Source organism: Mustela putorius, unplaced genomic scaffold (genome assembly GCF_011764305.1).
Source record: "Mustela putorius furo isolate JIRA1106 unplaced genomic scaffold, ASM1176430v1.1 tig00000577_pilon_pilon_pilon, whole genome shotgun sequence".
Taxonomy (NCBI): Eukaryota; Metazoa; Chordata; class Mammalia; order Carnivora; family Mustelidae; genus Mustela; species Mustela putorius.
Window position 1 is genome coordinate 6,974,912 of NW_025421421.1, and position 24,081 is coordinate 6,998,992.

Below are 24,081 nucleotides of genomic sequence, written 5' to 3' on the forward strand. Positions count from 1 at the left end.
ATGATGGTGCTGTAGAGCTCAGAAAAGGTCACTGACCTTTTAGAGCAGCGAACAGAGTTGAGCAGAAGGAAGAGAGAGTACAACAGCTTGTTGCGGGAACAAACTTAGCCCTTTTTGGAAACTATAAGAAGAGAAAGGCTAGAGCACAGTGAGTGGCGTGGAAAGCAGGGGAAGGTAAAATTTGGAGAAGTAGATGTGGGAACTTCTGATTCCAACCAAGGTGGAGTAGAACCACTCAAGGCCATTTCTGCTGTGGTTGTCAAAAACTGGACCAAATGCAAAGAAGCAAATACCTAAGAACTCTGAGAAGGGAAAAAACACAAGCAGACAGACCGGGAAGGAGGCTTAAGATTCGGAGAAGCACCCTATATGAGGATGATTTGCTTTTTTTTTTTTTTTCTTTCTTTTGTCTTACAGCTTTGTGGCAGGGGTCCATCCCACTTGAGGGCTGTGCAGCCATGGGAGACACGAGCGGCTGAAACTCTAGGAGAAATCCACCTGTTAGCCAGAGGAAACCAGGAAAAGTGTCTCCTGTTGGCCAGAGAGTGTGGGTTAAGGGAAGGAGGAAAATCCTGAACGGGGAGAGCTGGGATGGGGGACCCTCTCATTGTGTATACGAACTTCTCCAAGTCCTGAGCTCAGTCCGGAGCGGGCGTGCTCAAGACAGACCTAAAGAACCATAGCAAAGTCTACAAAAAAATGAAAATGAGATGGGAACCACCACCAACAGAAGGTGATAGAGAATTTGTGGTCTGAGCCTGACTGTGTTGATTACTTGCTTAAAAACAAAAACAAACAAACAAACCGGTAAATAAAAGGTTTTTCAGAAAAATGTACCCAAAGGATACAACCCAGTATCCAAAATTGCTTAAGAAGGAAGAACCAGGATAATGTAACCCATTTCCAAGGAAAAAGTCCATCAAGAGATGCCAGCCACGAGGTAACCCAGATGTTGGAATTATCAGACATAAAAGCAACTATTACAATTATGCTCCATGAGGTGAAGATAAACACACTTGAACAGAAAGATAGAAGTTCTCAGCAGAGAACCAAATTATAAAAAGAACCACATGGAAATTTTATGGCCAAAGATACAATATCCGAAATTAGAAATAAAAACCACTAGATGGACAATAGAAAAATGGAAATGACGGGAAAGAATCAGCACACTTGAAAGTAAATTAATAAGTGTCCAATTTTAATGATGACCCTAAGTTCTTTAAGGTGGATGAGGCTTTGAAAAGCAAACTGTATCGGACTGTAATTAGCTACAGGGATCCTTGATAAGATATTAATCTAAGTACATTCATGTGGCTCCTTGAGATACATATGAAGAAGTTCCTGCTGTTTGTCAATTACGTTGAATAAGGAATTAGCATTATCATAGGTCCAACTGTGATGATTATGCAAATTTTCTGTGACAGTGTTTTTTTTCCGGGCTTAATACGTAAAAACATGTCACATATGCATTGGGGAGGGTATGTGCTTTGGTGAGTGCTGTGAAGTGTGTAAACCTGGCGATTCACAGACCTGTACCCCTGGGGATAAAAATATATGTTTATAATAAATAAAAAATTAAAAAAAAACAAAAACCATAAAAACATGTCACATATGTTCTGCAACTTACAATGTCTGAGCTCAAGCATGCGTTGACGAAGAATGTTCCCTAATTGGGTCCATTAAGTTGTGTACCTGCAGCAAAAGCAATTTCGAAACCTAAGAGAGTCATCACTAGATAATTGCCAAGCTCATCATCAGAGTCAGTGCCTGATAAATTGCTTTGCTCGCCTGCTCATGTTTACTCTTTGCTTTTTTAAAAAAATTTTAATTTATTTTTAAATTTTTTGAAAAATTTTATTTTTTATTTATTTGAGAGAGAGACAGTGAGCGAGAGCATGAGAGGGTAAAAGGTCAGAGGGAGAAGCAGACTCCCCATGGAGCTGGGAGCCCAATGTGGGGATTCGACCCCAGGACTCTAGGATCATGACCCGAGTTGAAGACAGTTGCTTAACCAACTGAGCCACCCAGGCCCCCTCATGTTAACTCTTTGAATCAGCGTTTGTAATAGGGCCTTTTCCCAATGGTGGATGTGATTACAGAGATGTCACATGAAAATCGACCTGTCTCATAGGCCCAATACATGCTTTCCAATCTCATAACACAAAAAAAAAATTACAATTGCAATGTTTACTTGCTGCTAATACTTAGAAATCTGTTAAGACGATTTCATCATTAAGGTGAGTCTGGAGGAAATGGGACTGGTATTATGTTTTGGAAAAAATAACTTCCTGATAAAGGAAGACAATTTCAAGGCTTTAGAATATCTCTCATCATTACATTAGTGCCATATTATTTTTAAAAAGCAGTGTGAATTCTTGTAATAGTGATAATTCTGGATTTAAGAGTTTAACAAGTGCTACCATTTAATTCCTGTAAGATAGGAAGCACAGGGGCGCCTGGGTGGCTCAGTGGGTTAAACTCTGCCTTCAGCTCAGGTCATGATTCCAGGGTCCTAGGATCAAGTCCCACATCAGACTCTGCTCAGCAGGGAGCCTGCTTCCCCCTCTCTCTCTGCCTGCCTCTCTGCCTACTTGTGATCTCTGTCTGTCAAATAAATAAATAAAAAAATCTTAAAAAAAAAAAGATAGGAAGCACAATTATATCCATCTTATGTGTGAGGAATCAAGGGAGGCTGACATTCGATAACTGGTCAGCACAGAAAAACTGGTAAGTAGTGGAACCAGGATTTGAGTTCCCCTCTATCTGGTTCCTGAGCCTAGACCACTAGCTACTGTGTTACATAGTTACTTCCTATAACAACCAAATGAGAATCTTTATTATTTTTTTTCTTTAAAGGGCACAGTTGTCAAGTTGAAATGAGTAGGACAGCCGGGTAAGCAGTGGTTTTCACGTGTTTTGGTCTCAGGATTCTTTCAGACTCTTAAAATTTATTGAGGACCTTGAAAAGCTTTGCGTGTGTAGGTTATTTTTACCTACAGATATTTTACCCTATTGGAAATTAAATCTGAGACATTATTACCTGAGAAATATTTACTAATTAAAAATAACAACAAACTTATTACATGTTAACATAAATAACGTTTTTAGTGAAGATAATTATGCTTTCCAAAACAAAACTTTAGCAATTAAGGGTGGCTTTTAAAAAAATTCTATATCTATTAATACTTGGCTTAATAGAAAACAGCTGGATTTTATATATGCTTCTGCATTTAATCAGTTGTGAGATGTTGTTTTGGTTGTAGCACATGAAGAAAATATGGCCTCTGTACCAGATACTTGGTTAGAAAGGGAGAAGTTTTTTAAGAGCCTTTTTAGATGATTGTAGGTATTCTTGATACTATCAAACTCAAGTTGTACTTTTTGAAAAGTTCACTGCAGTGTGGGATTGGGACCCCTCAGTGAACCTTTTGTACTGAACCTTTTGTTTGATTTGAACCTGTTAGTATATCTTGTTCTTCTTTTTTTTTTTCAAGATTTTATTTATTTTTTTGACACAGACTAAGCATGAGTGAGCACAAGTGAAGGGAGAGGCAGGCAGAGAGGGAAGGAGAAGCAGGCTCTCTGCAGAGCAGGGAGCCCAAGCAGGACTTTATGTGGGACTTGATCCCAGGACCCTGAGGTCATGACCCGAGCTGAAGGCAGATGCTTAACTGCCTGAGCGACCCAGGCACTCCTATCTTATTCTCTGAATGATCTTTTACTCATGTATAATTCTGTAACATTATGAATGGATTATTTAGAAAATATTGGCTCACGGATTTGTGTAGTATTCCAAATATTGACACACTTCCCTGTAAACATTAAAAAAAAAATCACATTTGCTAACACCACCCTGAGCTCATTAGAAAAGTCTTTAAATACTGGGAAGCTGTCAAGTTCAAAGTGGCAGATATAAGTTTTTTAAAATACTAACGTTTACTTAAAAGCTTGAATTTTATCCCTGACGGCAAATACCGTTCGTCATTCTCCTTAAAGGGTCTCGATATCCCACTGGGGCCATCGGCCACGCTTTGAGGGTCACTGGTGAAGATCTTTGATTGGGGAGAAGTAAAGAAGAGAACATTCATCTAAAGGTCCTAACAAATTAATTTCCAGGGTGCTGAAGAAACATGAAAATGGTCTCAAAATCACTAGCCGTAATCTGTGATAAATTAGGAGAAGTGGGAGAGAGTTCAGACATGCAGGAATGAGAAAAGATTGCCTTCACTCTCCCAGCGGATGTATTCTGGCCAACTCTGATTCCCAGAAAAAGACTATATGATATCCCATAGCAGGTAGCTTCAGAACCCTACAGAATAACTCATGGGAGGTCATCTTAAGTTTTGTTTTCCTGCACAATCACCTGACAAGTGCTTCACGTGGCATACGTATACCCTGAAGTATTTGAATAACTACGAAGAGACAGTTGAAGGATAATTTGTATGGCTACTGCTTGTACAAACTGAACCAAGCTCATTTGATTAGACACCGTTTATAGAGTAGTACCCGCCATATGCAAAATGCCGTGGTAGGGAAATGGCAGACGGGAGGGGCACAGAGAAAAGAATTGGCCTTGAGAAAGGAAAATACCGAGGGTATTATCCAGTATAAAATCTGTGAACGCCACCTAATGAGAGGAAGTAGCATGGCCTTACGGGAACATCATAGCATGAGGAGTTAGAATATTTGAAAATGTGCTCATCCTGGTTTCTGCCAACTCAGTGGACGCCCTTGGGCAAGTGACGTCAAGTCTTGACCGGTGTTCCGTGTCTGTAACATGAGAGGTTAAGGTCCCTGGAAGGAATGGAGTTGTGGTCTCTCAGTTTACAGAGCATCACCAAGAGGGACTTTGGAGAAGACAGTTTGCTGTCCTAGCTCTGTGCTGCCCTTTACTAAAGCCACTAGTCACATTGTGGCTATTGAGCACTTGAACTAGGACAAGTCCAAACTGAGATGTGCTCTAAGTGTAAGTGACACACCAGATTTTGAAGACTTAGTATGAAAAATAGAATGTAAAATATCTCATCGGTAGTTTTTTTTAATAGGAATTACTGGTTAAAAAGATAAGTTTTAGATACATGGGTTTATATGAAAATATTATTAATTTCATCTATATTTTAAAAAAATATATGGTTCCTAGAGAACTTAAAATTACAGATATGGCTTAGATTAGAAAGTGGACAGTGCTGTCCGAGCTAACAGTTTCCAACCAAAGAATAGTAACTTGAAGAAGAACCTAACTTTACTTTTAACTGTTCTTTCTGAGGTTTGCAGACAGAGCGTGGGTCCCAGTTTTGACCAGAGGGCCTCCCGGAAGACTCCGTTTGGTCTCTGTTGTGTTCTCAGTCTGCACTTTGAGGAATTCTAGGGCCCCACGAGCTCTCCTCCCATGATTTGTCCGCAGTAGGCGAGGGTCAGGCCCCAAAGGGACGGCTGCTATGGGACACAGAGGACTTTCTCTCCCCTTCTTAATTCAAGCAGCAGACTGTTCAGCGTGCACTGACTGAATGAAGTAATGAGCATACGAAATTTGTGTGCGTTTTTGTTTAAGGTTCAGGCTTTGGACCGGCTCAGGCCACCGGGCTGATTCTTGGTGTCACCGTTCACCAGCCCTGTGACCTGCCTCCCCCTCGCAGAGCCTCCGGCTCTTCAGTCTGAAGCAGGAGAGCTGCGTGTGCCACCATGTTTTGAAGAAGCTTCCGGGTCACCCTCGGTCCAGGCCTCCCGGTGATCTGAGTCCTCGCAGTATGAGTAGGGGGAAGTGTGTGTCCGCCCTGACCCGCAGGAGTCTGCCACTGAGGGCTGGGCCATGAGCAGAGGGGCTTCTCCTCATCCAGAGCTCCCTGGCAAACCCGGCCTCCTCCTGGGTCCGGCTCTCTCCTGCTCCACAAACCTTCTCTGCCTGTGCTTTCTGTCCCTCCCACTTCCCCCGTTCTCCCTCAGCCCTACCCCGGCCTTTTCCAAAATAAATAAAGACTCTCAACTTCCTGCCCTTCTATCATCAACCCACACTCTCCCTCTTTCAATCTGCTTCCCTGTGATGCAAAAGGAAAAACCCTCTTCCTCTTGTGTAAGGCCAGCTTTTTTACTGCGCTCCTTGTCCTCCCTTTCTTGGGACCTAGGTCATGTCTTCTTGAATTATCTCTTTTTCATCTCATTTTTGACATTTTAATCTCCTTTGGGTCATTTCTTAGAGCCTATTAGATATCCTTTTCTTCCCCCTCTTTTTTTTTTTTTTTTTTTTAGTAAAAGGAGAAAAAGAAAACCTTTATCTTGCATTCTACTTACATAGCACTCTCTTTATTTTGTATTATTTTTTTTATTTCTTTAAATCTATTTTTTGTTGACGTAGAGTTGACACACTGTGACGTTACTTTCAAATATACAACATAGTGATTTGACGTCTCTATACTGATGCTATGCTCACCACACGTGTCACTACCATCTGTCACCACAGAATGCTATTACAATATCAGTGGCTATATTCCCTACGCTCTGCCTCATATTCCCATGACTTACTCATTCCATGACTAGAAGCTGTGTCTCCCACCTCCCTTCACCCATTTTGCCCATTCCCCATCCCCCTTTTCTCTCTTTTTAAAAATCAAGTTAAAAAAGAAGAATCTACCCTTGTTTTGACTTCCTCATATCTCACTCACTCACTTTTCTATTTCTAGTACTTACCATATTAATTCAGTTACAAAGGCACGTTCAAGAATCACCTGTAGAATAATACACCGATTTAGAACTACTCCGGACCTCACGCAATCATCAATCAAGTCAAAGGTAAGAATAGACAGATGTTCAGATATTTAGGGATTCCGAATTTTTATCACCTATGCAACCTTTCCTGGCAAGGTCTGGGAGAACGTGTCCTGGGAAAATGCGGAAGTAAACCAAGAAAGAGGAAGACATGGGATCTGGGCAAGGGGAGGGAGAACAGCAAAAGGAAGTCCTAAAAATAGAACGACAGAGCAGGCCTAGAGGAAAACTAGTCCAGACTGAAACAGAAACATCGAGTCCTCAGGGAGGCCTCAGGTCTCCAGGAGGAGTGGAACCAGTGTTTTTGGAGTGCAGGCAAAAAGTTATCAGGAGGTAGGTGACACAGATGCTGGAGAATCTTGGAAAAAGCATGTAAGAGTATTAGAGGTACACTGAAATTCAAGCAAATGCAACACAAATCTCCTGGTAACTGCTGATCTACTCTGGGTCTCAATAGATGTGTACAGTGGACATTTTGTATTAACGAAACCATGTAATACGTTTTTGTGTGTGTGTGTGTGTGTGTGTGTGTGTGTGTGTGTGTGTGTGTGACTGGCTTCTTTCACTTAGTGTGACGTTTGCAAGTTTCATCCATGTGATATCTCACCCCTTTCTGTGGCTGAATACTATTCCATTGTTTGGATATACCACTTTTCGTTTGCATTAGAATCTTAAACTCTCTTGTTAACAATATGTTATTGAATGAACAGGGGACCAGGTGGTGTGATCTAGTATACTTTACAACACAAGTCCTTGTTGTGTTGTGAATTTGAAAAGGTCTATTTTTAACACGTTTTCTGAGAATATTTAGATATGAATTAAGTACATGTAGGGGAATCAAGAAATCATGCCAGCTGCCACAGAACTTTTGGCAAGGATGGTAACTTATGTATACATTTCTGAAGCTCTTCTCAGAATTGGAAATGGCCAAGAGACATTAAAGAAATAAAAACAAAATACCCCTAGCTAATTTGTTTTGAAACCAGGGAATGATGCCAACCACATTTCAAAGAATTTCAAAATTCAAAGAATTTCTATTAAGTACAGAGCAGTGGGACCAGACGGAAGTGACAGAGAGAGAAGGAAATCCTAAAGCCCTATCAGCACCCCTTAAGTTAAAGTGATCAAAGTTGAGAATGAGGATGGGATATGTGGCTAAAATAAGAACATGACACATGGCTTACGGTAATGAAAAGCAAATTGGGGATTTTCTCTGATCCATCTTCTCAGTAACTCAGGGTTTCACATGGAGGCAGATAAGGACTTTCCCAAACAGAGTGGTATTAACGTCTACTTTCTTCTCTAGAGGATGAAGGGCTGTTTCCTGTGAGCGGATGTATCAAGAGTGGTTACCAAGCCAACAGCAAACTGATGTGGAGAATTGCCTTCCTACAACAGAGAATGAAATATGGAAGTCAACCAACAAAGACAAATTAGCCCAGTGCAGTGGGACCCGGGGACAGACTCTGGCCTCAGTTCTTTCCAGTCTTCTGTAGACTTCTTTTGGAATGGTTTTGAGAACACAAGTCAGCTCTCCAGCTGGATCTACTCATCTCTCTTTCTGTGCTTTTACCCATGGTGCCCTCATCCATTCACGTGATGTGAGACACCTTCCGTAACCCGAGGACTCCCAAATTTATATTTCTATCCAAGATTTCCCTTCAAAGTCCCAAGCTTGTCTATTTTTCAAATGGCATCACAATTGTGTCCCAAACCCGACTCCTGATTCTCACCCTTAAACCTGTTTCTCTGCTGAGAGTGTGGCATTATCCACTCCATTGCTTGAACTTAAAGCCTAGCAATTTCTTCCTCTTATTTAATGAAACCCTCTATGCCACATTTGATCCAGTTCACTTAATCCAAAATTCCAATTCCAAAAATACATCTTGAATCCTTTTGCCAATATCTGAACTACTGTGACTTCTCATTCGGATCACTGACTTTGCATCCTAACAGACTTGTTTTCCACCTTGTGCTTCTCAGGAGCAGCCACGGTAGATCTAAAGTCTCAGTCAGACCATGCATTCCTTTCCCTGAACATCTTAGTAACTTCTTATAGCATCTCCCAGAACATCCAAGCCTGGGAGTGACCTGGTTTTGTCCATCTCTTTCACTTTAGATTCTGTAGAGTGATTAGGACAGAGAAGAGCAAGAGCGTTCCCAGCCTCAGGGCATTTGCACCTGCTGTGCTTCATACCTGCCTAGTTCACACCTATCCTTTCTTTATCTGGATTGCTCATTTTCATCTTCCAAGTCTCATCTTAACTGTCACTTCCCAGGAGGTCTAGCGCATCACCCAGTGAAAGGCAGACTCCTCCCCCTTTGGTATTCTCTCTTGAAGGACTCCCTTCTTTTTCTTTAATAGCTTGCCCCAGTTCATACTGGATATTTGGTTTCTTGCTTGTTTATAGTCTCATTCACAGCAGGGAATGGGACTGGAAGCCACTCCTAGGATTTTTTTTTCCCTTTCACCATTTTCCTTCCGATGCCTGACATGTGGAGATCTTCTACTAATATATTTTTCAATTAAGTGAATGACTTAAAAAATAAGCAAACATCAATAGAACAAGACAGAAATGAGATAGATGAAAAAATTCTGCCGCAGAGAGAATTAGAGGATCGCCATAGCTTTTGAAACCAGGGGATGAAAGCATTTCAGGAAAGAGGGAAATCCCAGGGAGCATTCGCTTAATGCTCTCAGGGCACTGGGAGAAATCATGAATTCTTACAGAAGAGCTAAAAGATGTTATGGTAAGACAACAAAATGGGAGAGAAAGGGAAATGCAAGGGGATGGTAGGACCGTGGCAGAAACTGCAACAGCATTGGAAGCAACAAGGAGCAATGTCGCCGCTGCAGAGAATAAGGTCAGTTCAGTGAAAGGCGAGTGTAAGGTGCTCTGAGAACACAGAGGAAAAGGACAACGAGAACAGAGAACTGGAAGGAACATCCCGGACCTGCAACGGGTAGACAAAAAAGAAAGGTGCAACGTGGATCAATGGCGGTCCTGACAGGGAGAGAGGAAAGGGAGCAAGGCTGCTTCTGAACTCAAGAAAGGTCCAGATACGCCCGTGCATGAATTCATGACAAAATTAACAGCACCTGGAAACAGCTTGGTGACTTTCTTGAATTCAGGCTTACGGAATTACTTACTTACACTTTGCCGAGCAGAGTCCTACTTGTGATGGGAACATGAGCTTTGGGTGGGCAGGGGTCTGTGCACAGTAGGTACTCAATACATATATGCCAGTTTTAACATAAAAAGTTATATACTCGTGTAAAAATCAGCAATGGGAGGAAGGATTGCAGTCTTTTTGCTGACATACACAAGCTTCAGTAAAATTACTATAATAAAATTATATGCACTGGACAACAAAATATATACTACAAACTCTACTTGTAATCTGTGAACAGAAGAATCAAAACAACAGTGGAAAGAAACCTTAGCATAATTCCTTTGAGTTTTTACCTAATCAGAGAGACAAAAGTATCTGTGATTATAGATAAATTGAGTAATATAAATAATACTTAAAAATATGTAACAAATTTTATTCTTTATAAAAAAAAAGTCTTCTTTTTTTAAAGTTCCTGGAACACTAAATGACAAATCTTTAGCTAAAAATATCTCATGTGCATAATATAATTTTATTTTTAAAATTCTGCATGCATGTATACAAATATATTTTTCTGGGTAAAAATAATGCAAGATGGAGACAGCAGTAGGAAAAGTATTTTCTCTGGGTGGTGGGATTTCTTTTTTGGGGGGCATTCCAGTTTTTAAAATTATTTTTATTTAAATTCTAGTTAGTTAACATACAGTGCAGTGCTGGTTTCAGGAGTAGAATTCAGTGGTTCATCACTTACCTACCACACCCAGTGCTCATCACAACTCGTGTCCTCCCTCAGACCCATCTGGGGGGTGAGATTTCTAATTATTAAACATTTTCCTTTTACTTTTATGAAATTTCTATCCTTTCTACAGTGAAGTTGTATTACTTGGATAATTAAAAAAGCAAAGGGGGGAAGCTAGCCAGCTGATACTCACATGAAATATTATTAGTAAAGAGATGGTCCGTCCTAAGAGAGGGGTAGCCAGGAAGACAGAGGAGACGTGCGTACAGACAACAAAACCTTCGGTGGGGCTTGGGAAGCTTTACTAAAGTGTAAGAATTGAGAGAAATCCAAGCCAAAACGTTCTATATGGAAAAGGCTGCCAAGGGTGCCGGCGCCCATCGCAGGCAGAAGGTTTTCCCAAGCACAGCATCCCACAAGGTAAAGAACAGAAACAGAAATAATCTCAAAGGAATATGGATATTAAAATAAACATAACCTTGGAAGGACTATGTGATGCTGCTGCTGGTTTGGGGAAGTGAAGAAGACTTCCGTCCTCTGGGAGTGGTAAGAGACAGGGCGGCATAGTAAAAAGATGATGACTGAGGTTACTAGGTTACTAGGTTACCTCAGACTAGTAACCTGATTACTGAGACGTCTCTGATGCTCAGTTTTCTCATCTATAAAATGGGGATAAGGTTACTTACTTTGGATGCTTGGTATATTGAATTATCCAAAGAAAGTCTGTGAACACATGTGGAAAAACATATCTGTATGCGTGTATAAGTATATATATATATATATATATATATATATATATATAGTATCAGGCACAAGTGAACCTGGGGTTGGTTAGGAAAGAAATGGGGCTGGATCTTGAGGAATTAATTCGGTCTGTACATGTGGAGCACGAACCACAACAGGCAGAGGGGCACAGAGTACTTGTGTCTACCTTCACAGAGCTGACACACGGCACCTTACAGGGAAGCCAAAATCTGGATCATGGATCCGCAGGCGGGAGGGAGACAGCTAACAAACCCCTCCCTCCCGCATTACGAGGGAGGCTGGGAAAAGCCAGAGGAGAAAAATAACAAACCGTCCACAGAGAATTATTCGATTTTATTCGATCAACAATGATCACAGCCTCATTTTTCTTCTCCCGATCGTCCAAGCCCATTACTGGGGAGGGCAATGCAGGCGCGGAGAATCGAGAAGGTGGGGCTGGGAAGCTGGTAAAAACCCCAAACGTTCCTGGGTTTATTTCTGCCTGCTTGTCCGGGACCAGTGTTTCACAAAAGGAGTGAGAAATGAGTAACCACATGCTGGGCAAGATGTTCCTGAGAATGTCAGGAAGCTTGTTTGTCAACCTTAATTAATTGACAACCGATGTTTCAGGACAAAGCGTGATTCTCATAATTTAATGGGACAGCATTGTTACTTAATGCCAGAGGGGGCAAGAGCGACTATAGGGCCAAAGCCTGTAGAAAGGAGAAATACGGACAAAATAATCCCCTTTTTGTTTTAGGAAAATGTAAAGTGGTGCCCCAGGGATTGTTGGCAAATATTATCATCTTTGAAAGCTACTACTTAACACAAATTCCGGGAAACCAGAGACTTCTGGGTAATGTGAATCACAAGGAAAGAATGCCCTATTCTGTGGCTGCAACTTTTTAATGGAATACTGGTTGATTTTGAGTGAAGAAGGCCAGGGGTCAGGGTCAGTTTGGGAGAATTTCCTGCCTGTTTCTGTCAAGGCGCCTCCGCAAGACGCTTCTTTCTTGGCCGTCTTGAAAAGTTTCCTGGGATCACCCACATGTGGGAGCCACCCATACCTCTAGGGGCAGGGCTCCCCTTTTTCTCTACATGGCTTAACTGAGGGTAGAGCTCAATAGCTCTGTGTCGACCTCTGTGTGCTGCGATGGCTTCTGAAGAAGATCTTTTCTGCGTCAGTTCCTAATGAAGAGTTCTGTGGTAGGAAAGGGCAGGGTGGGGACTGGGGCAGAAGGGTGCTTCCAAAGAGAGGGCCAGACTTGGAGGGCTCAACGTTTCTATTAGAGTCAAGGAATGATAAACAGCAATTTGGGGTTCGAGCATCGGTGGAGGGCAGGTGTGCAGGGGATGAAGCTGGGAAGAGTTTGGGACCTCCTAGCGCTTAGGGAGAGGAGCTGGCCCCAGCTAGGATGGAGAGAGTGCCCCTAGAAGTCCCCTCCTGGATCCGTACCGGTGCAAATATGGTGGAAGGGGGAGCCTGAGGAGAGGGAGGTCAGTTAGGAGAAGGAGAGAGTGAGGGGGAAGGGCAGGACTTGCCAGGGTGGAGCACACAGAGAGGAGGGGGACCCAGCGACATCAAGAACGTGGAATGGATAGGATTTGGTGATTTCAGTGCAAATGATGAAGGAAGATGAGGCAAGCCCCATTGGATGCCAGTGGTGCTCTTTACCCAACAGGAGCAGGGAACTTCTTATTTACTTCTCTGATATTTTCTCTGTACGCTGATGCTTATTTTTGGCTGCTAGTGGAATCTGAAATGGAGAAAGCTAAAGATGGCTGACTGGTTGCTGCCCCATTGCTGACAGGAAGAGAGTAGATAGAACAGCCACTGCTTTCCCTGTGAGCCAGCTTTGTTCCTGGGGGAGAGACACGTATCCCAGCACGGAATCACGAGATCACCTGGCAGCTGTGGACTGGAGGTGGGTCCAGATGCCAAGGGGCTGAAGGGGGAGCCCACCTCTACCTCTGCCTGGGTGGACGTGGAAGTTGGGCATTTGTGAGGGCTTCCAAGAGGAAGCGACTCTTGAACTGAGGCTTGAGGGACACGTGGGCGTTCTGTGGGTGGAAAAGTGAGATGAGAAGTGGGTAAAGACATTGCATATGAGAGAACATGGCAAAGTCGGGTGATGGCAAATGGCGCAGTCTGGCCGAAGGCTCGTGTGAGCAGAGGGAAAGTGTGAAATGAAGCTAAGAAGGAAATCAGGGGCAGAGCAGGAAGGGCCTTGAGGCAATGACAGGAAGTTACAGTCTTTGCCTTGTAGCTGATGGGGAGATGTTGGGGAGCTTTGAGGAGAATTACAGATGCCATTCTCTCGCCCACTCACGCACTCACCAGACGTTACTCAAGTTCCATGTTGGACCACTCTGGCAGCAGAGTGAATGGGGGGGGCAAATAAAAGATGTTTAGCGGAGAACACCAGCTGTTTTCCCAAATGTACGTCTTCTGCCGGGATACACAGCTAGATGACAGTTCTCTGTCTTTCTTGCTGCTAGGTGTGGCCATGTGTCCTTATGCCAGTCTACGCCATGTGTGCAGAAGGGAGTTGTGCTGCATCCTGGCAAGGGCCTTTGAGACCTCTCCTGTGCTAGGCTTTATGATTTTCTTCCTACCGGCCAACTGAGTTGAGACCTTGGAAACCAAGTCTGAAAGATCCTGGTGCTGCCATGAACACAGGCCTCCCTACTCTCCGGAATCGCAACCTGGACTGTTATGCGAGTCAGTCAGAAATAAACATTTATTATGTTGAGTCATTGTGTGTTTGGATCTATTCCCATAGCTTAGCTACCCTAAGCGTACACAGTTGGTGTGAAGAAAATGGAGGTCTCAGCTAGGGCCATGATGGTTTTCAGATTTGAGGATGGTCCCACCACTTCCGGTTGTCTTTTCTGTGGTTTGGAAGGAAGCCCCAGGCTTAAGCAGGAGGGATCCTAAGATGGATCCAAGAGCTGGAGGCCATCTCCTGCCATCGCTCGTGGAAGTTACTAAGTGCTGTGTGTGCCACTGTTTCTTGTTAGTGAGAAGGCAGGAGAACGTGTTGCTGAAGTCATTTTGGTGGTGTCTAAGGCAATTCCCTCCAGGACTCCTTCCCCATTTGCTTCGGCACGTTCAAAGAACTTTCTGGCTCTGCCTCGACTTGTCCCCGACCACTGAGCTCTTAGTGACTCTCCTCGTTCTTCCAGATGTTGACACGCATGGGCACCGTCTACATAACACATTCAAGCTTTTCCCAGCTTACAAGTCAAGTCGCTCGTGCCACGCAGCCCCTCCTCTAGCTACAGCGCTCTCTGTTCTCCCTCATCTCCCATGTTGGGAGCCAGGACTCTTCTCCAGCGAGCCCTCCAGAGCTGTTCCACACAAGCCTACCAGCTTAACTCTTTCTTTGCCAAACCCCGTGGATATTACCCAGTCCTTATCCCTGGTGACCTTGAAGGTCTCCCCTCAGCTTCCCTGACTGCAAACTCTAAACCTTAGTAGGAGCGTGACTCCAATAACCCAATAATAGAATACATAAATATTCATGTATATGTATGTACATTTACACAGGAATATACAAAACGGCCAAGGAAATGTTAACACTGCTTGTGAACTATTAATCACGTATAATCACGTATTGATGGAGCCAAGGCCCCCCTCCCAGTCTTCGTATTTCTCCAATCTGTGTGGAGGGTCTTGCGTTCTCTTTTACTCTTCATAGAGTTTTTCTCTGGTGTATGTTTCTTTCTCCTAGTTTCTTGTGCTTGGTGGGTTTATCCCTGTTGTCCTAAAAATCTGGCAGTCATCTGCGTTCGGTCTATCACCTTGATCCAATTCCAATACCACTCATGCTGTACTTAACGAAAAAAAAATTATGTCTATTTTAGATCTTTCTGTCCTATTCCAGTCTCTTTTTTGGACTGATAATTTTTATTAATTGCTTTGTTTTTTTTTTTAGGTCAATAGCGATATTAGATACAGACCACAATTTTAGCTCCTTCCCCAAAGCTCCCTCTCGCTTTTCTTTTCGTTGTCTTTTTTCATTGAATAGAAATTCCAGATTGCATTAGACATGGTAAGAGAGGACATCTTTATCTTATTTTTGGTGTTAGTGGGACTCATTTTTTTCACCATGTATATCATATTAGCTGCTGGCTGTACGTAGGCATTCTTTATCTTGTTTGGGTTCTATCTCTTTGTTCCCTCTCTTTCTAGGTTACTGAACAATTAAAAAAAAAAGTGTTGATGTCGTATTTTTATCCAATTCCTTTTGACCTTCATGCAGAAGTGAGTTTCTCCCCATTTAACTTAATCAAATAAATACATTTCCTAATGGAGAGAGGTCATCTGTTACCCTGGTCTTCTTGCTTTGTGTCCAACTGTCACTGCAGAGTAGGATGAAAACAAGACCCTGAGTGACAAGTGACAGGACATCCCCCGCCCATGAGGAGGGCAAGATGGATAGACTGCGGTCTGATTTTCTAGTTGTCGTTGTTGTGTTTTTTTCCCAGTCACAACAAGTTTTCATTACCCTCTGAGAGCAGAAGCCCGCCCCACAGAGAACAGGAGTCTGATCAGGCAGCTTCCAGGCCAGGACCTCAGGGCCCTGTTGCAGCCATGGAACAAGACAGAGCCACCTGGGGAACAGGATAGAAGCTATCTCTCTGGCTCTTCACCAACCACATAACCAGGTGTAGACATGGCATGTTTTCTCCTCATCAGCTCAACATGCCCGGAAGGGAGGCAGGGGCCGAGGTAACGAGGACCTTCTACTGTTGCTTCTTGCCTTCTCCCCCTTTTCTGAGTAGGGGCTTTGATTCTGCACTAGTTCATATCTGACAACTGCCCTTAATCCTAAACCTTAGGACTAAGCCTCAGGAGTTCCAACAGCGATGGGCAAATCCTCTTGTGAGCACTGGTTGGCAAATGCGGCCAATTATCTCAGGTGTTCACAATTATTTCCATGAGGTACATCCTGGACCTTTCCCACAGAGTAGACCCTAATGAGTTACATGGGAGGGAGACCCTCCTTTTTTTTTTTTTTTTAAAGATTTTATTTATTTCTTTGACAGACAGAGATCACAGTAGGCAGAGAAGCAGGCAGAGAGAGAGGAAGGGAAACAGGCCCCTGCTGAACAGAGAGCCCGATGTGGGACTCGATCCCAGGACCCTGAGATCATGACCTGAGCCGAAGGCAGCGGCTTAACCCACTGAGCCACCCAGGTGCCCAACCCTCTTTTTTTTTAAAGAAAGAATTCAGCAGTCATGGAAGTTGAGCCATCTTTCCATGAATGTGTGATCCTAAATCCTGTCATAATATTTAACTGTAAAGTAAGGCAACAGCTGAAAACATTTTAAGGTCCTAGTGAGGAGCCTAGTAGGCTAGGTTATCAAACTGTGAAAGAGGCTTCCCAGTGTGCTCGCTACCCCAAACAGAAGTGGTGAGGGGAGAACTGGGAGCTCTGCCACCCTCACCCCCTCCAGCATCTTTCGCATTGGATCCTGGAGGGCTCCTGGTGGGCTCTAATCCCTGCCCTGCTAGAAGGAAAAACTTCTCCTCATGAGTGGTCACACCTACCACGTGACTGATTGCTACGAAGACCGCCCCCTCGCACTAACACAGAACAGGCCGGGTGGGAGCCTTGATTAGGCTGCTCAGGGACCATGCACAGGGTTTTCAGGTAGATCACACTGCTCTTTCAGCAAGGTAGAATGGGGGCTGAGAGGTCCAGCCAGTCAGGAAATGGACATGAAGATCCCAGGTCAAGTGAGACCAAGAGAGGAGGGCAAGGGGATCAGGTGAGAAGCAAGAGAGGACTTAAAAAGCCAAGGGCAGGTGAACATCATGAGGAAGGAAAGACTGTGAGGGAACAGGACAGACAGCGGAGGACAAGAAGGAAGGAACAGGTGTGCTGAGTAATGTGGGTGAGTCTAAGGAAATAATGGCCTAGGTTCTAGAAGTTTCCAGGCTGTGGTTCTCGGGAGGCACCCAGGTGTGCTTTTCCTTCTTGTTCTTGGATTTCTGTGACAGTCCTATGGATTCTCAAATGACTGACCTGTGTATGTTAGCTTGTGTGTTCTCGCAACCAGAAGACCCAGCCCTAGACCCTGAGCACAAGAGAACCTCCTTTTGTAGGCAGTGGAACCGCGAAACTCTGTCTTTCCCCTCATCCTGTTTTTCCTAATTCTCCCACCTCATGGGAATCCCACAGGGACAAAGCATGGCTGGGAATGTCTGGAGCTTGAGGATTTGAAGGTCACCAGCAGGACTGAGAGCTCGCTCTTCACACTCATGTACACGAGGCTGGAGATCTTCTATCCCCGCAAGGAGGGCTCATTGAATGTTCTCAAGTTGCGAATGATTATCTACCAACAGTGCTGGGGAGCCAGTCTCCTTCCGTCCTACTTGTACCCCCCAAACTGGCCAGGACAGTCCCCCGATTCTCAGTCCCATTCCTTGGAAACAAAAGAGCAAAAGAACAAAAGGTGAGAATTATTTCACTCAGCATAATCTCTTTGAGTCCTGTCCATGTTGCTACAAAAGTTGGGTATTCATCCTTGCTGATGGAGGCATAATACTCCACAGTGTATATGGACCACATTTTCCTTATCCATTCATCTGTTGAAGGGCTCGAAGAGATTATGCTGAGTGAAATAAGTCAAGCAGAGAGAGTCAATTATCACTTGAGAGATTGACAATTGACAAAGAGAGTCAATTTCACTTATTTGTGGAGCATAACAAATAGCATGGAGGACATGGGGAGATAGACAGGAGAAGGGAGTTGGGGTAAATTGGAAGGGGAGGTGAACACTGAGAGACTATGGACTCTGAAAAACAATCTGGGGGTTTTGAAGGGGCGGGGGGTGGGAGGTTGGGGTATCAAGTGGTGGGTATTATAGAGGGCACGGATTGCATGGAGCACTGGGTGTGGTGCAAAAATAATGAATACTGTTATGCTGAAAATAAATAAATTAATTTTTTAAAAAGGTGAGAATTAATTGTAGGGGATGGGCATATCAGGAGAAGATTTCCGATTGTGGCTCCGAGGAGAAAAGAGGGCCTGAATGTGATTTGAGTCAGCATGGAGAACTTTCTGTATGCCCTAGGATTCCCACAGAGGCTCCCCCCGCACCCCGCTTGCTGACCTTAGGACCCATTTCACGGAGCAGCTCTTCTCAGATTGGGGCTCAAGGGTGGAGAGAAATTAGAGGGGCATGCCCAAGAAGAAAGGCATTCCCTGTGGAGAAAGCAGCACGGCAGAGGGTGCGGGGAGGGTCAGCATGCTATCTAGACGGAGAACTAAGGACAAGAAGGTAAACTGAGGCTCAATCCTGCCGTGCTCTGTGGGCGGGCAAAGTGGGCATCAGAGTTACAGGAATAGGAGAGGGATGTATCAGAGGCTCTGGGGAAGGGCTCGGCTTTGTAAGGACTGGAATGAAGATGATGGGGGAGGAGAGGCCCTTCTTGAATCACTTTAAAAATCTGCAGAGACTCGACTGACAGGTTTACCAACAGATGTAAACATACTCTGTCTCAGTTAGGGGTAGGCTCAGAAAGACACACCGAGATCATGGCTAAATTAGACCGAATGTTTCATGTCTGCACTGGGGGAATGGTCTATGTCACTAACATGTATGTCACTAAATCCTTGGATGTGCTTGTAATTTATATGAAAATGTTAAACAAAAACAAAAACAAAAAAACCCCAAACACCCCCACCTCCCAAAACCAAAAAAACAACAAAACCAACCCGGTCTCCCATTTTTTTTTTTTTTTCCCTAAGAGAGTTTAAGCTATCCTATGGTCTCTAGCCTTGGATTTTTAATTCACGGCAATGATTTTCAAATCAGTGAAACATTTCCTGCATATTATCAATTTCTGACTACAAATTAGAAAAATGCAAACCCTCTGTCTTAGCACCCGGCATCTCTGAGAAGACATTCTTTTCACAATGACATTTGAAGGCTTTCTGGAGGTGACCGATGGGACAGTCATTCTGAGTGAATTTAGAGATTTTAATTACTGTTGTATTTAATTGCAAGTGGGTGCTGTGGAAAAAAAAAAGCTGTCAACAAAGGAAGTAATTATTCCAAAGCATTACATCTGCTCCCCGTTCTCTGTCAAAAATTTCTCACTAAAAATGTGTTTCTTTAAACGTAACTCAAAGCAGCTGATGAAATGTAAGACCATGGAAAGTTTCAAATCCCAGAGCAAATGCTGGGGACTTGACTCAGTGGCAAAAGACCTCCCCAACGTCCCTCGAATCCCTTCCCAGGGCTTCCTACGTAAGTAAGTTCGGATGCCTGCCGTTTTGTTTCCAAAGCTCCGTATTTTCCACTTAAACACTTCCTTTTCATAATACTTCTGGTGTCTCTGGAGTGTTATTACTGTTTGATTTTTCCCTTTTAATAATGACTCTGACTGTGTGCCTTTTTTTTTTTTTTTTTTTAAGAGAGTGGACAGAGCAACACTAAAGCTACAGACAACTGTCCAGACAGGAGGTAATCCCGCAAACCCTCCCAGGATGCCTGCGTCAACAGCCAAGGCCAGCATGTGGAAGGTAGCCTTTCCCAAGATCATTCCTCAGTGTCCTCTAGCCTGCTGGGAACCGCAAAGACACACACCATCCATAAGGCCCTGGGGACCTAATAGATGAGCAGAAGACGAGGTCAAAACCCAGAGTTAGACCGACCCTTTCTGGAAGACAAAGAGGCAGCCGCCTTATCAGTGAATTTAATGAGCACCTATTTGTGTGTGTTAACTTTGCCAAATGCAGAAATCCCTGTCTCCGGGGTGTTTATGATATATTGACGAGACAAGGTGCATACAGACCAAAATGATTTAATTACCATCTCCCCAGGCAGAGGCTCCTAGATGATCTTCCTCGGTGGAATGTCTCTTGTTCTTCCCCATTGGAGAACATCATGATTTTCCTCTTTTCTCCCCCCACATTCGGGACCCTTTTCTACAGATGGAATTGTACATTTATCGGCTTACCTGTTTCTTGTCTGTCTTCCCGTGCAGAGCTGAGCTGTAAGAACAATTAAGGCGGGGGCTGTGTTCATTTTGCTGTTGCTCTATATCCAGAAGCTAACACGGTGCCCGCAACATAATAAGTGCTCAATAAATGTGTCTTGAGGGAATGAACAAATGAATGAGTGAGTGAACAAAGGAAAGAGAAGCTTGGCTGGGGAAAGTCTCCTAGGCCAGGAGAACATGTTGCAGGCCCAGCTAGAAAGGAAGCTGGTTGAAGCCCCTTTTGACAAGGATAAGCCACTTTCCTCCCCAGAAATGACTCCAAACGGCAGGTGGGTGGGTATCTCTATTCCTAGAGGGGCCTCCTAACTGAGGACCTCGTGGAAATAATAAAGGAATCCAACAAGGGTGACAGAGATGCCATTGAGAAAGAACCACACATATTTTATTCTATATTAACGCAATCATTATATAGCCAGGGGTAGAATTTATCTATCTATCTATTTATTTATTTATTTGACAGAGAGAGGTCAGAAGCAGGCAAAGAGGCAGGCAGAGAGAGAGAGAGAAGGACCCTGCGATCATGACCCGAGCCGAAGGCAGTGGCTTAACCCACTGAGCCACCCAGGTGCCCCCAGGGGTAGAATTTTGATGACAGCCACCATCCCTTCCTCCCTGAGGAAGCAACAGCTACACAGAGCTGTTGCCCAGTGTGGCTTGGGGAGCTGTTTCTGTTCTGGCTTGATCTAGATTTCTCTTCTCCCAGCCTCTGCTGACCTCCTTCTGAGTCTGACATGGGTCCTTAACCTACTCTGCCTGCTTGGGAATCCATTACTTCCTTGTTTCGGGGTCTTTATTACTATGTGCAGAATATTCTCAGTCTCTGAAAATGTGATTGCTCAAATTTCACTTTAAAGACAGTCGGTATCAGCTGATATTTATAGGAGTTTTACCTCCCTCCGCTCTAGGCTGCAGAAAGCCTCTTGCTGGTGAGAATTCTCTCTCTGAGTTCTTTGCCTCAGTGAGAGCAAGGACGGGCCCAGGAACAATGGTAACATACAGCCACTATTTTCGTGTATTTCCCGTGGGGCCCGTGCCGTGCTGACTCCCCTAGGTATCTATATCCCCCTGCATGAGGAATCTGAGGCAGAGCATGTATTAAATGGAGTGGAGTAACCATAGACCATGCAAAGCCTTATGTTTTGCTGCTGTTACTATCCCTGTAGTGTGGTGGTCAAGGTGATCCCCTGGACCCTGTTATCTGGGGACCTTCCTAGCTCCCTCCCCTAGGGTGTGAGGATTCCTCCTACAGTCCCCTGAATCCAGCGGCAGTAGAGAAGGGGAAGGAGAGAGGACCAAGCAGAGGGGTTTAGATTCCAAGTCTAGAAGTGGGATGTCCCAGCCCCATGCTCAAATTCCATTGGCCCCCGAAATCAATTCCGCGGCTCCATCTAAATGCAAGGGAGCTGGGATGCACAGTCTGGTTATATGACCAGGAAGAAGAGGAAATGGTGTTACTGAGAAACTAGTTTCTGCCTCCCAAAGGTGAAGTGAGTCATAATACAATAAATAACCCAGATCTGGGACTCACCTATGTGTCAGTTGCACACTGCTAACCGCAGGACCGCACTCCCTCTCCTCCTCCCCTCACCCATCAGTCCCTTGTTGCTGTTGTTTATTTCGTTTTGTTTATATCCTGTCCTGTAGCCATCCCACGAAAGGAACGTTATAATCTGTTCTTTGTCAGGAGGACACTCCTCTGATCGAGGGCCAGGAGGAAAATGGATTATTGGAAGGGACAGGATTATTGGAAGGGACAGCTGAGACCCTTCCTCCGAGAAACGATGCGACCTCCCTCTGTTTGTGTCAGCAGCTAGCTCGGGGGTGCTGCTCCTGCTGCGGCCACACACCATGAGGCCACATTGGTGCAAGGACGTTGGACCCCTCTGTGGCCGGCTTGCTACTGTACCCTTTGCTGGATGCCTTTAAGTGGCAAGTGTAGTCTACCCTCGCTACACCTGCGTGATGGGCACAACTTTATTTTACCAGCTCAGCTGCGTACCATAGGTGCCCATTAAATATTTCTTGAACTCAAGGGCTCATACTTCATTCATTCTAATACATGCCTTTTCATGCGTGGAGATCTCTGAAATCCGGATCTCACTATTCATGTCATCTCTCGATCTTGATTAGTGGCCAGGTGACAGGACCAATGCAACGGCCTGTGAATGTTTGAACTTGTTCACTGGCATTTATATTCTTGTCCCTTCTGTTGGATTCTACGAATTGTCTGTAGCGCCCAAGTTGAGTTTAGTCGCTGTTTGAAATGTTTTCAAAATGATCATCCTGAGTTTCAGGATCGAAATGAAAAGTTGGAGTTGACAGAAAGGTTGGGAAGCAGAACAGTGGGGTGTAAACTTGGCATGAGTAAAGTGAACATTCGTGTTTGGGGAGTCCCTGAAAAATGACCACGTCATGCAAGGTCCGAGAGGTAGATTACTACAAGGATTGGAAACACGGGTACATTTTATTACCGAGTGATGTGAAAAGACATCGCCTGCTTGTACACGTCCAACAAGAACACACCCACATTAAGCCTCTTGGAATGGGTGACAGCACCTGGGAAGGAAGCCTAGAGCCAATCGTGGGGACCCTTGTAAGAAATGTTTTATCATCAACACCTAGACCAACAAAATGTGCTGGACCAGGAAAATATGAACATTGGTTTGGCATGGTTCGATTCTGAAGGCAAAGATAACTTCTGGAATTTCTTAATTAATTTATTTTCTTTTTTTATGCATACACAAAAGTGATATCTAATAAAAGCCTTTGTCCCCATAAGTCTAGAAAAGCTTCTTCAGCAAGCATAAAATACCAATTCTAAGTGATGAGAAAGCATTGTTTCATAGACTAATTGCCATCTTTCTTTCTTAGTGGTACATAAATTAATGATGCATTTTACAATCGATGGCTTCTTAGTATCAATGAAATAGCAGCTTTCCCATTTGAGTTCCCATTCCCTGGGGTATTAGAAATTAAATTTCTGTCAGTTCAGCAACCCCCCTCCCCATGACTACACTGCATTTCCTGGGGCCTTGCACACGGCTACCACTGAGACTGAAGCCCATGCATTCGCTGAGTGTGATTTTCCATCTGTACTGGGAGCCACCGAGATGGCCGTGTCTGGTGCTGGACAGGACACGGGTCATTACTGGGTCCTTCCTGTTCTCATCTCAGAGCTTTTTCAGGGTTGGTGGATCTCTCTGCTGGTTCTGGAGGGCTTGGGGACAACATCCCTGGATACAGAGACTCTGAGCCAGGGAAGCCTTGGGCCCCATGAGGGGGCTCTCTGGAGCACGAGTGTATTTTCCCGCTGTGCACCCTGCGGGGTGGCTGGGCACAGGATGGGAGTCCTCCTCTCTACCACTCTTAGACATGGGGAGGTCCAGCTTCTCGGCTGCACCCCATGGGTTTGGGGAACCTCAGTAGCTCTTTGACTGCTTCTGCTCTGGTGTCTTGCAGCCTCCCCATCCCGGGGAGGGGAAGGGGTGAATGTACCCTCTGGCCTGTGTGGGCTTTGTGCTTTTTCCCTGCCATCCACACATGATGAGGGGAGGTGGCGGGCAGCAGGACCGACTGCTGAAGACCCTCCCAGCCTCCTTTCCAGCTCCCCCATCCTCCTAGTCCGGGCAACACCTTCTAATCTGGAAATCCAGCAAACCTGGCTCCCAAGTCACGTCTCCACTTTTTTTGCAGCTCCTCAGAGGC

The 24,081-nt window shown here is 44.4% G+C and overlaps 2 long non-coding RNA genes across 2 annotated transcripts; both read left to right on the forward strand.

Moving 5' to 3' along the window:
• Positions 1-466: 466 nt before the first annotated feature.
• LOC123392434 lies at positions 467-20,255 on the forward strand. Its single transcript, XR_006607151.1, has 4 exons — positions 467-733; positions 828-940; positions 5,552-6,786; positions 19,790-20,255. It is a non-coding gene; the product is annotated as an uncharacterized LOC123392434 (long non-coding RNA).
• On the forward strand, positions 11,970-14,077 carry LOC123392435. The gene is made up of 3 exons (XR_006607152.1): positions 11,970-12,562; positions 13,108-13,281; positions 13,856-14,077. It is a non-coding gene; the product is annotated as an uncharacterized LOC123392435 (long non-coding RNA).
• Positions 20,256-24,081: the final 3,826 nt, after the last annotated feature.